Genomic DNA, 13,132 nt, shown 5'->3' on the forward strand with positions numbered 1-13,132 from the left:
GTGACCCCCATTTTGTGGATTTGCTCCCAGTTGAGATCCACGTGGTTTACGCACTCTCAGTTTTTTGGAGGGCAGTAAAGACTAAACATTTTGCTCATTTTGATTATTAAGAACTGTTTCCCTGATGTTTGTAGCTGTTTGTTGATATTTATGTATTTGTAATGAAATTGTATGACTGTTTTCTTGGTTGTTTTTAATTTGTTGTTCACCACTCTAGGATAAAGGACAGTGTACAAATGTAAGTAAATAATTTATTTATTTTTAGTAAATTTGTTATTGTTCTTTAGAAGCTTGGCTTGTCTCCTTTCTCTATCAATTTGATCATTTGGCAGTGATCTAAATTCCCCACAGTTATTTATCTTTTCCCCTGAACATGTGCCGTAACAAGCTTTCTTGAAAACTTTACAAGGTGAAGCCATTCCACATCAGTGTCTGAGCTATTTATACAAAGAGTATGAAATGCACGTTGTATGCCATGCACGAGTGGTCCGATCCCACGTGGGAAATATTTTTTCAAATGTGAAGCATCCTTTAACTTTAAATCCCACCCATCACTCATCCCCCCCACCACCACACTTTTCTATATAGTGTGTATATCCTAATGAACTTGATAGCTGGTATGAATAAATGCTGAAAGCCTTTGATAGGGAATGACACATTCATAAACTAAATCTAGAAAGGCATTTAATCGCAAGGCATATTAACAGAGTTCATTTTCTAGTGTTTTGAATGAACTGCACATTCATTGATAAAAGTCAATGTGTCCAAGAATTTTATGAGTAAATATTATGATCACATATCTTCAAACTATATAAATCCTGTCCTCACCCATAGGTACTCACAGTTAGCTAAACATTCTGCTTGATCTATGAACAGAATATGACTCCCCCCCCGCTTTTGATAAAACACCATGGTTTGCTTATATATTAAAGTGGGACAGACTCTATTTGCTTTGTGTTCCTCACTGCCTCCACTTGGGGGATTTTGCATCCAGATATATGTAGAATTTATTGAGCTGTGAATTATGCCATTGTATGCATTTTCACCCCGAGCTCCTTTTCCACCCTTTATTTATTTATTTATTTATTTATTTAACATATTTTTATACCGCTCAAAACTTACGTATCTGCGCGGTTTACAACAGATAAAAACATTAAAACATGGTTAAAAACAAAACAAGAAATTTAAAACACAACAATTTAAAATTTTTTGAAACAATGCTCTAAAACAACATTAAAAATCATTTATAACAGTATCAGTTAAAAGCCTGGGTGAACAGATGTGTCTTTAAATACTTTTTAAAGGCTGTCAGAGATGGGGAGGCTCTTATTTATTCTTATTTGAATCCAAGGTGAGCAATGGCACTCACACATATTAAAGTGCAAGTCTTATACTTATTCCCTTTAAAAAATATGACTCATTTTGAGGCAGGTCCAGCCCCCTTCAGCAGAGTAAAATAGGATTTACACTCTGCTCATGCTGCTACTCTGTTCCCTGGTGGTCCTTACCACACTTCCCCCCAGCCAAACAATTATTTTGAAGAGACAATAGCAAATGTCAGAGGGCTCCTTTTGACAAAAGAGTATCAAAAGAGGCCACACAATTAGGGATGTGCCCGAATGGGCTCGGGCACACCACGGGCAGAGTGGGGAGTGGTCCCCTTAAGAAGCAGGTAAAGAGGTCCTGCTCCGCTGCTGCCCCACCACTCTTCCGGGTATGGTGCTTGCTCTACCAAAGGCCACATGAGTGTGGTGCTATTCCCTGCCCTGCTGAACTGGTTTGGCTGCGGGCACCTGAGCCAGGCTGGTGCTTCCCTAAGGAGGCGCCGAACCGGTCTGTGTACATCCCTACCCACAATGCCAATCCTTAATTGTATATGATGTGTACAACATCAACTCATTCTAAGGGAATGGACCACGAGCATGTTAGAAAACACTGGCTTTGTAAGGAAACATTGGCAATGTTAGAAAACATTGGCAATATTTATTTATTTATTTGATTGTTTGATTGATTGATATACCACCCCTCCAAAATGGCTCAGGGCAGTTTACAACAAATAAAAACAATTGAAATCAATTTAAGAGTTAAAATCAAAACTAAATCAGTTAAACAATTAAAATCATTTAAACTTTAAAAACAGTAACACTAAAATCAGCATTAAAAATTAAGTAGAAAACATTTAATAGAAAATTTAGTGGAAAATAGAAAACATTTGAATTGTGCTGGTGAACAACTCACATATATAAAGTAGCAAGTCATGGAAACTGGATCTATGCATAGAACATATCCTTCAAACGATGCTCTGTGTTTCAGTCTCTGAACAGTTTGTGGTTCTGAAGTATGGTGACAGATATATTGACACATGTAGTATCATTATTTATATTTCTGTTGATGAAGAGTTTACAATAAGTGTTTGATGTGAGAAATTGGGTTCATTTACATATAATCAATTTACGCTTAATATATGCAGCAGTTTCAGAAATAATATTGGCAAATGCAAAAGAAAAAGATTGAGAAACCCTAGTGGTGTTGTGGCTTTCATTTACGTTTAGGAATGCTCTGTATTATTATACTTTCTGCTGTTGCTCTCTGTATTTAACATGGATCTTTTGTCTAGCAGTTTTCAGTCTACAAAGGAATTTACACCTCATGCTTCTTCACAATAAACTTATGAGGTGAATTGAGAGTAAAGAGAGAGACAGGCAGGGAGCTAATTTCTTGAGACCATGAGGTGACCCTCATAGCCAAGCTGGCCTTGTATCCACAGTCAGGATCTGTGAAAAAGATATAGTACATTTTGAATTTTGGTGGCTCTCAGCACTGAAGAGAGAAGTTTCTGAGAAGTAGCTTACTTCTGTGGACATTCTGAAGGTACTTTTTTTCATATGTGGTGGACCTGTGGGAAGGCTAAGGCCTATTGGGATATGATATATAATGAGTTAAAGAAAATATTTAAAATGACATTTCCTAAGAAGCCAGAATCCTTCCTGCTGGGAATAACACAAGGTGTAATTTCTACAACTAATTTAACATTTTTTATGTATGCTTCTATGGCAGCCAGAATAATATATGCACAGAAATGGAAGAGTAATGAACTGCCTTCAAAAGAAGATTGGCTGATAAAAATTTTGGAAGATGCGGAGATGGCAAAACCTACAACATTGATAAGAAACCCAAACTTAGAATGTTTTAAAGAAGATTGGAAACCATTTTTGCTGTATCTAAAGAACTATTTTCCTACTATGGACTTTACAGCAGGGTTTGAAATTTAGTAAAAATTGCAGGTTGGGTAGACTAACTGTGTTTGTAAGGGTTTAAATTTATGTTTTGAATTATTATTATAGCAAGGGTAAATCTTATAGCTGATGATTCACGAAGAGATGTGTGCGGGAAGTCCACTTTTGTTTATTTGTTAATGATAATATTACTATTGTTAAAATCAATAAACATTGAATTTGGGGAAAAGAAGAGAAGTAGCATGCTTCTTTGGCAGTGGAGATTGCAGCAGCAGAATCTGGAAGAAAAAACCAAGCCTTCCAGTCAAACACAAATCGTCTTCTAGATAACACTCTGTATCTCCTATATATAGCCTCAGTATTCTAACAGCTTCTTCACATCACTGACCTCCGTCTCCCCTGAAAACCTCTCTGTGCAGCAGTTCTAAGTGAAAAATATAATATTTTTATATATTTAAAACATATATGTTTTAATGTTAGTTTAGATTTCCCTAGTCTATATGGGAAGATTGTAGACCTCATATTTAAATATTTATATACTTAAAATATATATCAGCTGCATAGGTTATTAAAATCATAATACATGCATACATATTTTATTGACCGTCTTTGACCAAAAGAAAAAAGAACAAGATAGTTGAATAAATAAGCTAAAACTTACATAGTTTACAAGAGAACTACATGATAAAATTAGATAAACAGTTAACAACTAACAAAATGAAAATCCACATATCATCTAATCACCCACATTTTCTTTACGCAGTCTGGTGGCTACATAGCAAAACTTAGCTACTGCATAATAAACCATAATTTAACCATTTAAACATTTTTAAAGTTTTAAAAGATTTTTTTAGGGGAATATTTTCTTTATTTTTTGAAGACAAACTTTATACTTCAGAGGACTTCTTAAGGACACAGTCCATATTCTATTGAAGTCAGTAGTAGAGCTCCCATTGAGTTTAATGGGGCTGGATCGCAAGCTTAGATAACTGTATACTGAGAGGGCAGGAAAACATGGCAGGGAGCGGGGGAATGAATTTGCCCATCATTATATTCAGACTCAAAAATAATTTTACATTGTTCAGGTTGGACTTTGTCATAAAGAACTATGAGGTAGTAGAGATCCTGGCAATATGACAGCCATTTACAATCCCTGAGTCTTTTACTGAAAAAATGGGCTGACCTTGGTACTAAAAATGCAGGTTAAAATAACTATTCAAAAGCTAAAAGGATAAATTGAATGCAGCAAAGGATCATATTCTTATATAGAATATTGGGGCGAGGGGGCGGGGAATGTCCAGACCAGGCCAATAAAGAAAAATATAAACCACAAAAGTATTTTTTTTAAAGGGAAAATGACATATATTAGAAAATCTAAAGGATTCACATAGGCAACCAGGCCTGTGTGCACTGCTGGGATTAATCCTGACCCCACACCGCCTTGGTCCCAAGTCCAGGAATTTACCCCAGGCTTTAAACTGAACTTAAGGGTGCAAGTGGACCCTTCAGTGTCGTGTATACTCACTCACAGAACTGAGTGGCAAGAGTGCCTGGCTGAGGAAGAACTTCCTCCTCCGGTTCCCTGCTCTGCTGCTCGCCATGGCCCCAATTGTGTCAGGCAAGTGGCTGAGCCAATGGACCAAAATTGCTCTTGTGCAGGGAGGCAGGTGGGAACCTGCCTCCCTGCCAACCTCCACTCTGTGTGCTTATTCGGTTGTGTGTACAACCTTAATTTATATGATTCTTTTGTTTATTTACAAGGAGAGTGAACAGTTCCTGAACGCAAAAAAGTCTCTTCCATAAGCTTAAAGACTTTCCCCACAAGGTAATTTGCTAAATTCTTTACTGAACAATGTTGTTGCATAGAACAGAGCAGTGCTGGCTCATTGCCATTTGCCACTTGAGTGGAATGCAATGTGCCTTGCCTCAACTTGCCAATCCTGCTCTCTGAGCTGCTACTACTACTACTACTACTACTACTACTACATTATTTATTTATTTACACAGTCAGACAGGTGTCATTGACTGGTTTGTTTTATCCAGACATCGAGTCCTTCCCAAGGACCTGGGATGGCTGAATTTTATTGTCAATGTTGTTGCTGTTGTTGCTGCTGTTGTTGTTTTTGTTGTTATTATTAAATTGATTATATACTGCCTGACTTTGCCACTGCTTCGGCACCAGTTTGCTTCCTCTCTTACTCCTGCTATTTTGCAGCACTCAGAAATACTTTTCTGACAGAAATGTCCACCTTGTCTCCTTTTTGGGAGGAGACAAATGGGCAGGTGAACAAAGCAGGAAGTCTGTTGTCTGCTACAGCAAGCAGTGGTTTGGCCAGGCTGAAGGACAGAGCACTCCCAGAAGGTGAGGCTGGTGAGAGAGAAGCGGGCCAGTGAGGTGGAAGAGGGGGTAGGGAACCCAGTGGGCATCATGGCAGAGTAGAAGAGGGAGTAGATAGTGATGGCAGGCTGTTCACACTGATTTAAGTGACAGCGGACTGCCCTGTGGCACCCTCGCTTGCTTCACTTAGTTTTATGGGAGATCAACCTCAACAATACTGGACCATGTGGAAACCACCATACTCATCATGCAGTGTGGCACTTTGCCCCACATTGGGAGGTCTCCTTTAAGGGAAATGGAGCCCTCTTGAGTCCCTACACCATACTAAAAAGCATGCATGGGGCCCTTCCCAGCACTTTCCCCACAGAGTTCTTGAAAGAGGGCTCTTTCTTTTAATGGGTCCTTCCAGTACCAAGAAAAGTGCAGTACTGAGCACCGGTCAGCACAGCAGGAAACGGCTCTCACGCTGAAGGTCTTTTGCCAAATTGGCCCCCATTTGAAAAATAGTGAAGATCACTGTCTCATGGTTCCTGTTAAGAGAGCCAGCGCAAAATAGTCATGTAGAAACCAGTATGTAAATGAAAGTGCCTTTTCAGGACAAAATGTACTCAGGATTAATCCTGATGAGCATGCCCAACCCTGACTTGTTTAAAATATGCAACCAGAAACATTTGCTGCTGCTTTTTCAAAGTGATGGGTGAACTTTCCTGAGCTCTGTTCGGAATTGGCTCAGACTATCAATGAGTTTGGGCCTTTGGAAACTTATTTTTCATTCAGTTCCTGGATACTGCATATTAGGCAGACCTATGGAAAGGAACTGAAATCTGAATAAATCTCCCATAGGACTGAACAGTCCCTGGGACTGAACAATTCCTCAAGCTGTACAAGGCACAGATTGGGAAGCTCCTGAGCCTTGTATGCAAAAGTATGCTGGTGTATCTGCCCCGTGGCAGTTCAGTGCAGTGCAGCAGTGGTGGGACAGGCGTGCGGTAGTTATCTGGGGGGCCCCAGAGGCCCCCGTGGACCCTTGGAGGCCCCCCAGACCTTGGAGGCCATGGACCAGGATCCCAAGCTCCAGGGGTAAGACCGCCTCTGGCTGAAGACCACATCCATGACTGGCAGCCATATGAGGATGTCTGTCATGAGGATAACTGTATTCTGCAGTTATCCAGAATATCCTATCAATCACTTGTCCTGCCATACGAAAGTTATATTGTCCTGCCATATGACCTGTCCTGGCAATTTGAAATTTTATGTTCAATAAATTAATGCCAACCCATTCTGCATCTATTCTTAACTGCAGCAGCAAAAAGAGTGGTCACAGTCATATTATAGATTTATAAGGAGAAAAAGATGGTGGTAATCGGGAATACCTGGATTGTAAAAGGAGATGGTTTGGAATTCGTAAGGTATTTAAATTCTTAAGTAAAGGAAGGAATCTGTTTGTGGAGAGTCATCATGTCTGATGAGCTTTGCTTTTCACAGACATCCCTCTTGTTATCTGGGGAATGGATGACAAGCCTGAAGTATTATCAGGTGAACCTAGCAATTTTCCCAAAAAAATTGTATACTGTATATTATTGAATAGAATAAAATCTTCTGTTTCATAACTTTATGAAATATATTGTTTATGTTTGCATTCAAATAGTTGTATATCTTTGGAGAGCCAAGTACTTCTGATGATAAAATGACCAAAGATGAAACTCAGTTGAGTTCCATTTTTCATAAACACTTTTAGAAAGTGGTAATAGCCTTTGTTCCTGGAATGCACAATTCTCACTCTCACGCCTTCACAGAATTTGCTGTACATGTGCCATAGCTGTACATAGCTGTACATGTGGCATACTCTTCTGTCTTCGCATTGTCCCTTCCTGTCAGGACTAATGATTTTCTTGAGGAGATTGGGGGTAAAGATATCAGACCCACAGCTCTCTGTTTCGCTCACCTGGCTGATAAATGCTACATCACCCATGATAAATGCTACATCTGTCCTTTTGGATTCTAAGTGGGCCAAGTCTACTATCAAATTCTGTCAACACTAACAAAGCTTTAAGGAGAAGAGCTGTGAGGTACTTCTCTCCCCATTTTGTCTATGTAAGGTGTCAGAACAGGCCTTCTTTCATCTTTGCCATCACACACAATGCAATAACCCATCCACAATGTGCATCATCCCTGCTGGAGAAATGGCACGGCTGTTTTTATACACCCCATTCAAACGGACTGTACTTTACAGTATAAATTATTAACTGTCTTTCCATCAATCTGTCCTAAATTATATTGCACTCAGGCTGGATTTTGGTCAGTGTGTCAGTTAGAATACACTTTATGCAATTTTAAACCCATGACTACACGTTACAAGCAACAATAAAAAGGAATGCTGCTTCTGGCAGCAGCTGCTTTGATTTCTTATGAATCACTTTATCCTTAGAATGAGAACATGGTAAAAAGGCAATCGGCTCTATTTCTCAAGTATACAAAGCTGCATCTTGATTCTCTCTCCCCTGCCCCACAGTTAAGAAAATGGCCCAATAAAGTTTAAACTGAATTACAAAAATAAACACAGAGCAGAATGATATTCACAAACACTGCAAAGCGAGCTCCACAAAACGCTGACCACAAGGAACAAAAGGAAACGTGCTTGATTTCCGGAGAGTATGTTCACCCACAAATTTCCTGTGCTATAGTTCAGTGGATCAGTGCTACATGGTATGTTTGGGGAGCAATAGCCATAAAAAAGGTTGCAGGACTGGGAGTTGTGCTTCATTTCTCTATTCAAAACAATGCCCCTAGAGAAGGCCTGCTCAACTTTGGCCCCTCGGCTGTTTTTGGACTACAACTCCCATAATCCCCAGCCACAGTGGCCAATAGCCAGGGATTATGGGAGCTGTCGGCCAACATCTGCAGGAGGGCTGAAGATGAGCAGCCCTGCCATAGAGTAAGCCTAATAACCTTGCTCCTCTGTATGGACAACCAGAGATGTGTGGGGATTAGTAACACTGCTTTTGTGATGTTGCTGAAGTTCATAATTACTTTGACTGGAATAAGACTTTAGTCAACTCATCAACCTCAGCTGTTTTAAGGATCAAGCACCATTTCTCCAAGGATTTCTTCTCCTTGGAACATATAACATGAGGCTCTGAGCATCCATAGGCAGTGTTTAGCAGCATCCAAAGCCAAAGACTTGTAGGGACATAAATAAATAAATCTTTATTTCAGTCATTGACCTGAATAAACATTATAATTTACCAATAATTAATTGATGTAGGGACATTCATAAAAAAATTTTCATGTTCATTCCTTATTCTTGGGGGAACCCTAATTGATTTCTGTGAGACTTCATTAACTATAACACTAGCTGCCTTGTAGACATATGTGCAGAACTTTGCTAATATTTCTTTAACCCTTTACTCTTGATGAAACTCTTATTAATAGCTGTGACCTGTATGACCAGCCAACCTGACGGCCTTTTTATTTGGCAAATAATTTTCTCTGTTTGTGACAGTTCTTGACTATTGCTTGCAAACATTAGAGGAAGTTGCTATCTTCTATCCAGCCATGTGCATGTTGAAAGTTTTTCCAGCATTGCTGGTGATGGAGCTGCATGATACTCATGGCAGCATCAGCACATGCACAACAGCTTCATGGGCTGCTACAGAGAACTTTAAAAAAACAGCTCAGAGGAGTAGCTGTGTTAGTTTGCTGTAGCAAAATCAACAAAGAGGCTTTTAGCACCTTAAGGGCTAACAAATGTATTAGAGCATAGGCTATATGAGAGCTGGTCTTGTGGTAGCAAGCATGACTTGTCCCCATAGCTAAGCAGGGTCTGCCCTGGTTGCATCTGAATGGGAGACTTGATGTGTGAGCACTGCGAGATATTCCCCTCAGGGGATGAAGCCACTCTGGGAAGAGCAGAAGGTTTCAAGTTCCCTCACTGGCTTCTCCAAGATAGGGCTGAGAGAGACTCCTGCCTGCAACCTTGGAGAAGCCGCTGCCAGTCTGTGAAGACAATACTGAGCTAGATAGACCAATGGTCTGACTCAGTATATGGCAGTTTCCTATGTTCCTATGTTCCTATGACAACTGTCTATTTTATCCAATCTAGCTCCTAATGGCACAGCGGGGAAATGGCTTGACTACCAAGCCAGAGGTTGCCGGTTCGAATCCCCGCTGATATGTTTCCCAGATTATGGGAAAAGCCTATATCAGGCAGCAGCAATATAGGAAGATGCTGAAAGGCATCAATTCATACTGCACGGGAGATGGCAATGGTAAACCTCTCCTGTATTCTACCAAAGATAACCACAGGGCTCTGTGGGCATCAGGAGTTGACACCAACTCGACAGCACACTTTACCTTTAGTTCATGACAGTTTGCTACAATAAATGGAGATTAACTTGAATTAATCTTCAAGTTGCTGCAATTTCCTTTGCTGGGTTTTTTGATAAAGTTTGCAAATGACAACATGATTACTAACTGTGGCAAGATAATGCACCTTCGGGGAATTAGATACCTGGACTGAATGTAAGACAAACCACCACGAATATGTTACTGTTGAGGAACAAAAAAGTTGAAAAATTCCATCTTACCATTTTCACAATTAGAGCCATGATTGATTGGGTTGATTTAATGGTTGATTTCATTGCTCTCTTTCAACATATACTTATTCTAAATGGGAAACCCTAATTTGTATTAAATATTCGGAACAAGGTACTATTAGGTGCCCCAAATTAATTCACATGCATGTTGCATTGTTTTCTTTACAGGACGGTCTGTTGTTCATAGTTTAACCTTCTGCTACCAAAAGTCTCCCCCAAATAAAAGGACACATAAGAGTATGTATGGAATGAATTGCTAAAAAACCTTATAGAGACAAACTAAGTTGTTTTGAGGTAAGCAAGTTGAACATGATACATCTATATGCTGGAAACTAATAATGCCTGAGCGATGAATTTTTTGTCTCCTGCTTTATTTACAATATGAACATTACCCTCTTTTTTGCTTTCCAACTAAGACATCCAAACACGTATCAATAGATCTCTTTGTTATTTTCACTAACAAAGTTCCTTCCCCCCACCCTTCTCAAGTAGTAGGTGTTGAGAAATTTGAATTGAAATTTGAAGGCTCATGGCTTCCAAACCAGCAGGAGCTGAGGTTTAATTGCTTGGAAATACATTTTCACAGCTGATACTGAAGAACTGAAAAAAGTCTGCATGTCAAGAGGCTCTAAACTAATCATTTAACCATAACATACACCACCCCACACCTAGGGACAGAGTAACTGTTAACAGCTTGAAGCTGTTAAAAATACACCAATGGGGTGGTTTTCTCCTTCACTCCCCCACCAATACATTTCTTCAGTCTGAATAAATTAGTTTAAGGGAAATGTCTCGTTTTCTGTTCTGCCAGTATAAATGACAATGTTTGTTGGTAATATGTTTGTGCACCTATGGTTCAGCTTCAGAATGCCTTATATCCAGCTACTGTTCATTACGGTGACAATTCTAAAGTTGCACAACCGTTAATCCATTGCCTGCACAACCTAGGGGCTCTTTGTTAGATCTAGTTACACACAAGAGACAGAGGTCTGATTTCTAGCACTCAAGAGCTGGCCAAGAATTGTATTAACAATTAGCCATTAGTCACTAGATCTCAATCTGCCACAACAAAAGGTCATTTTCTCTGTCCCTTGAGAAGAAGGAGAATTACATTCTGGAAGAAGAGAAACTGTTGATCCTTTGGAAATCAGAAAGCACAGATCTGGAGCTTGGCTGTTGCCTTGTTAAAACAGAATCACATTATTAGAAGGACCTGAAAGTCATGAAGTCCAGCTCATGCTCTCATAATGTTAATCCTGATCCTTTTAAAAAATTCTCTCAGATGTGAGAATGCAAATACGAGGAATATTTATATACCTCTTTTCAACAATAGTTCCCAAAGCGGTCTACACAGATAGAAATAAATGAAATTGCTCTGTGTCCCCAAAGGGCTCACAATCATGAAAAACAGAACATAACACACCATCAACAGCCACTGGAGGGATGCTGTGCTGAGGGTGGATAGGACTAGTTACTCTCCCGCTGCTAAATAAAGAGTATCACCATTTTAAGAAGGTGCCTCTTTGCTCAGTTAGCCCGGGACAAAGCTGCCATACAGAGGAGCTGCCATGCAGCGCCTTCACATAAGCAGCCTTATTGTTTCATATTTTTCTTATTTATTTACATTACTGTTTTTGCAATAGCACAGATCATGGGAACCCTTACAGTTCCACACAGAATTGAAATTCTTAATAACAGCATTGTTACATCGACACTACCTGGCTAAAAGTCAAGCAATGGCCTCATACAGACTGAAGATGCTTTTTGGAGGTTTTACAAGTATGGAGCTGACACTGTCCAACCAGTACTGGCTGGCTGCAGTGAGTTTGCCACACCCAGTCTTTGATAAAGCAAGAGGTTGGTGGACTTAATTGAATGGTGGAGCATTTAGGTTGATAAAGCCAGAGACACATCAAAGGTCTTTTCCACCCAAACCTTCAGACTGCATTTGAGAGGCATCCTTCCCTCACTCCCTGGAGGAAAATTTGGGTCTTGTCTGGCCATCCTTTTGGGTGAAGGGTAGGGATTTTGGCTCCTTATTGACTTGACCAATGATGGGGTGGGATTTGCCTACCTCATACTCTTTTCCTTAGTTAGTTCAACTCCTTGGTCACAATATTAGGTACAGTGCAACTTCTTGTTGTTAAAGGTAAAGTGTGCCATTGAGTTGATGTCAACTCCTGGTGACCACAGAGCCCTCTAGTTGTCTTTGGTAGGAGGGGTTCACCATTGCCCTCTCCCGTGCAGTATAAGATGATGCCTTTCAGCATCTTCCTATATCGCTGCTGCCCAGTATAGGTATTTCCCATAGTCTGGTTGTTAGGCATGGCTTATTGGTGAGCACCCTAAGGCACATGTTCCAGCCATTCATGGCTCAGGTAATTGGCCTGGGGTTTTTCTTGGCATCATCAACCTTAAAGGCTGCACAACTTGGTAGGGGGAGGTGATGCTTCTCACTTACATCTTGACCCTATATGGGTTGGCTAAGAAGAGCAGTGCTCACCTCAGGGTTGAGAGGCTGCTTTGAACTGGGGTGTAATTGCAAAGAGTTAGGCACAGGGATGCATCTTGGCTCAGAAGTAATTAGTACTGTCACTAATTGTGCGGGGCAGGGGGGATTGGAATATTGATTGGATTTGAATCAATATTACTGTGGCCCTTGACCTCTTAGAAGTCTTGCCTTGTATGTTCATTTGTGTCGAGTAATGCCCCAAGGTTCTATTCTGATTTGGTTAACTCAGATATTAGTGTCTTATTAAAATAAAATGTGCTTAGTCTATCCAAAATTTATTGTCCATATTTAGTTATGATGGTTGCACACATCTCATAATGTGTGCAATTCTGTATATATACATATGTTTCTTCTTATATTTAAAGAGAATATATAAGAATATATATAAGAATATATATATATATATATATATATATATATATATATATATATATATATATATGAATATGAA

The 13,132-nt window shown here is 39.7% G+C and overlaps 1 long non-coding RNA gene across 1 annotated transcript; it reads left to right on the top strand.

Moving 5' to 3' along the window:
- The first annotated feature begins 1,066 nt into the window (after positions 1–1,066).
- On the top strand, positions 1,067–11,515 carry LOC128325046 (uncharacterized). Its single transcript, XR_008307240.1, has 3 exons — positions 1,067–2,871; positions 4,998–5,061; positions 10,338–11,515. It is a non-coding gene; the product is annotated as an uncharacterized LOC128325046 (long non-coding RNA).
- Positions 11,516–13,132: the final 1,617 nt, after the last annotated feature.

The sequence above is a fragment of the Hemicordylus capensis genome, chromosome 4, assembly GCF_027244095.1.
Source record: "Hemicordylus capensis ecotype Gifberg chromosome 4, rHemCap1.1.pri, whole genome shotgun sequence".
NCBI classification, from domain to species: domain Eukaryota; kingdom Metazoa; phylum Chordata; class Lepidosauria; order Squamata; family Cordylidae; genus Hemicordylus; species Hemicordylus capensis.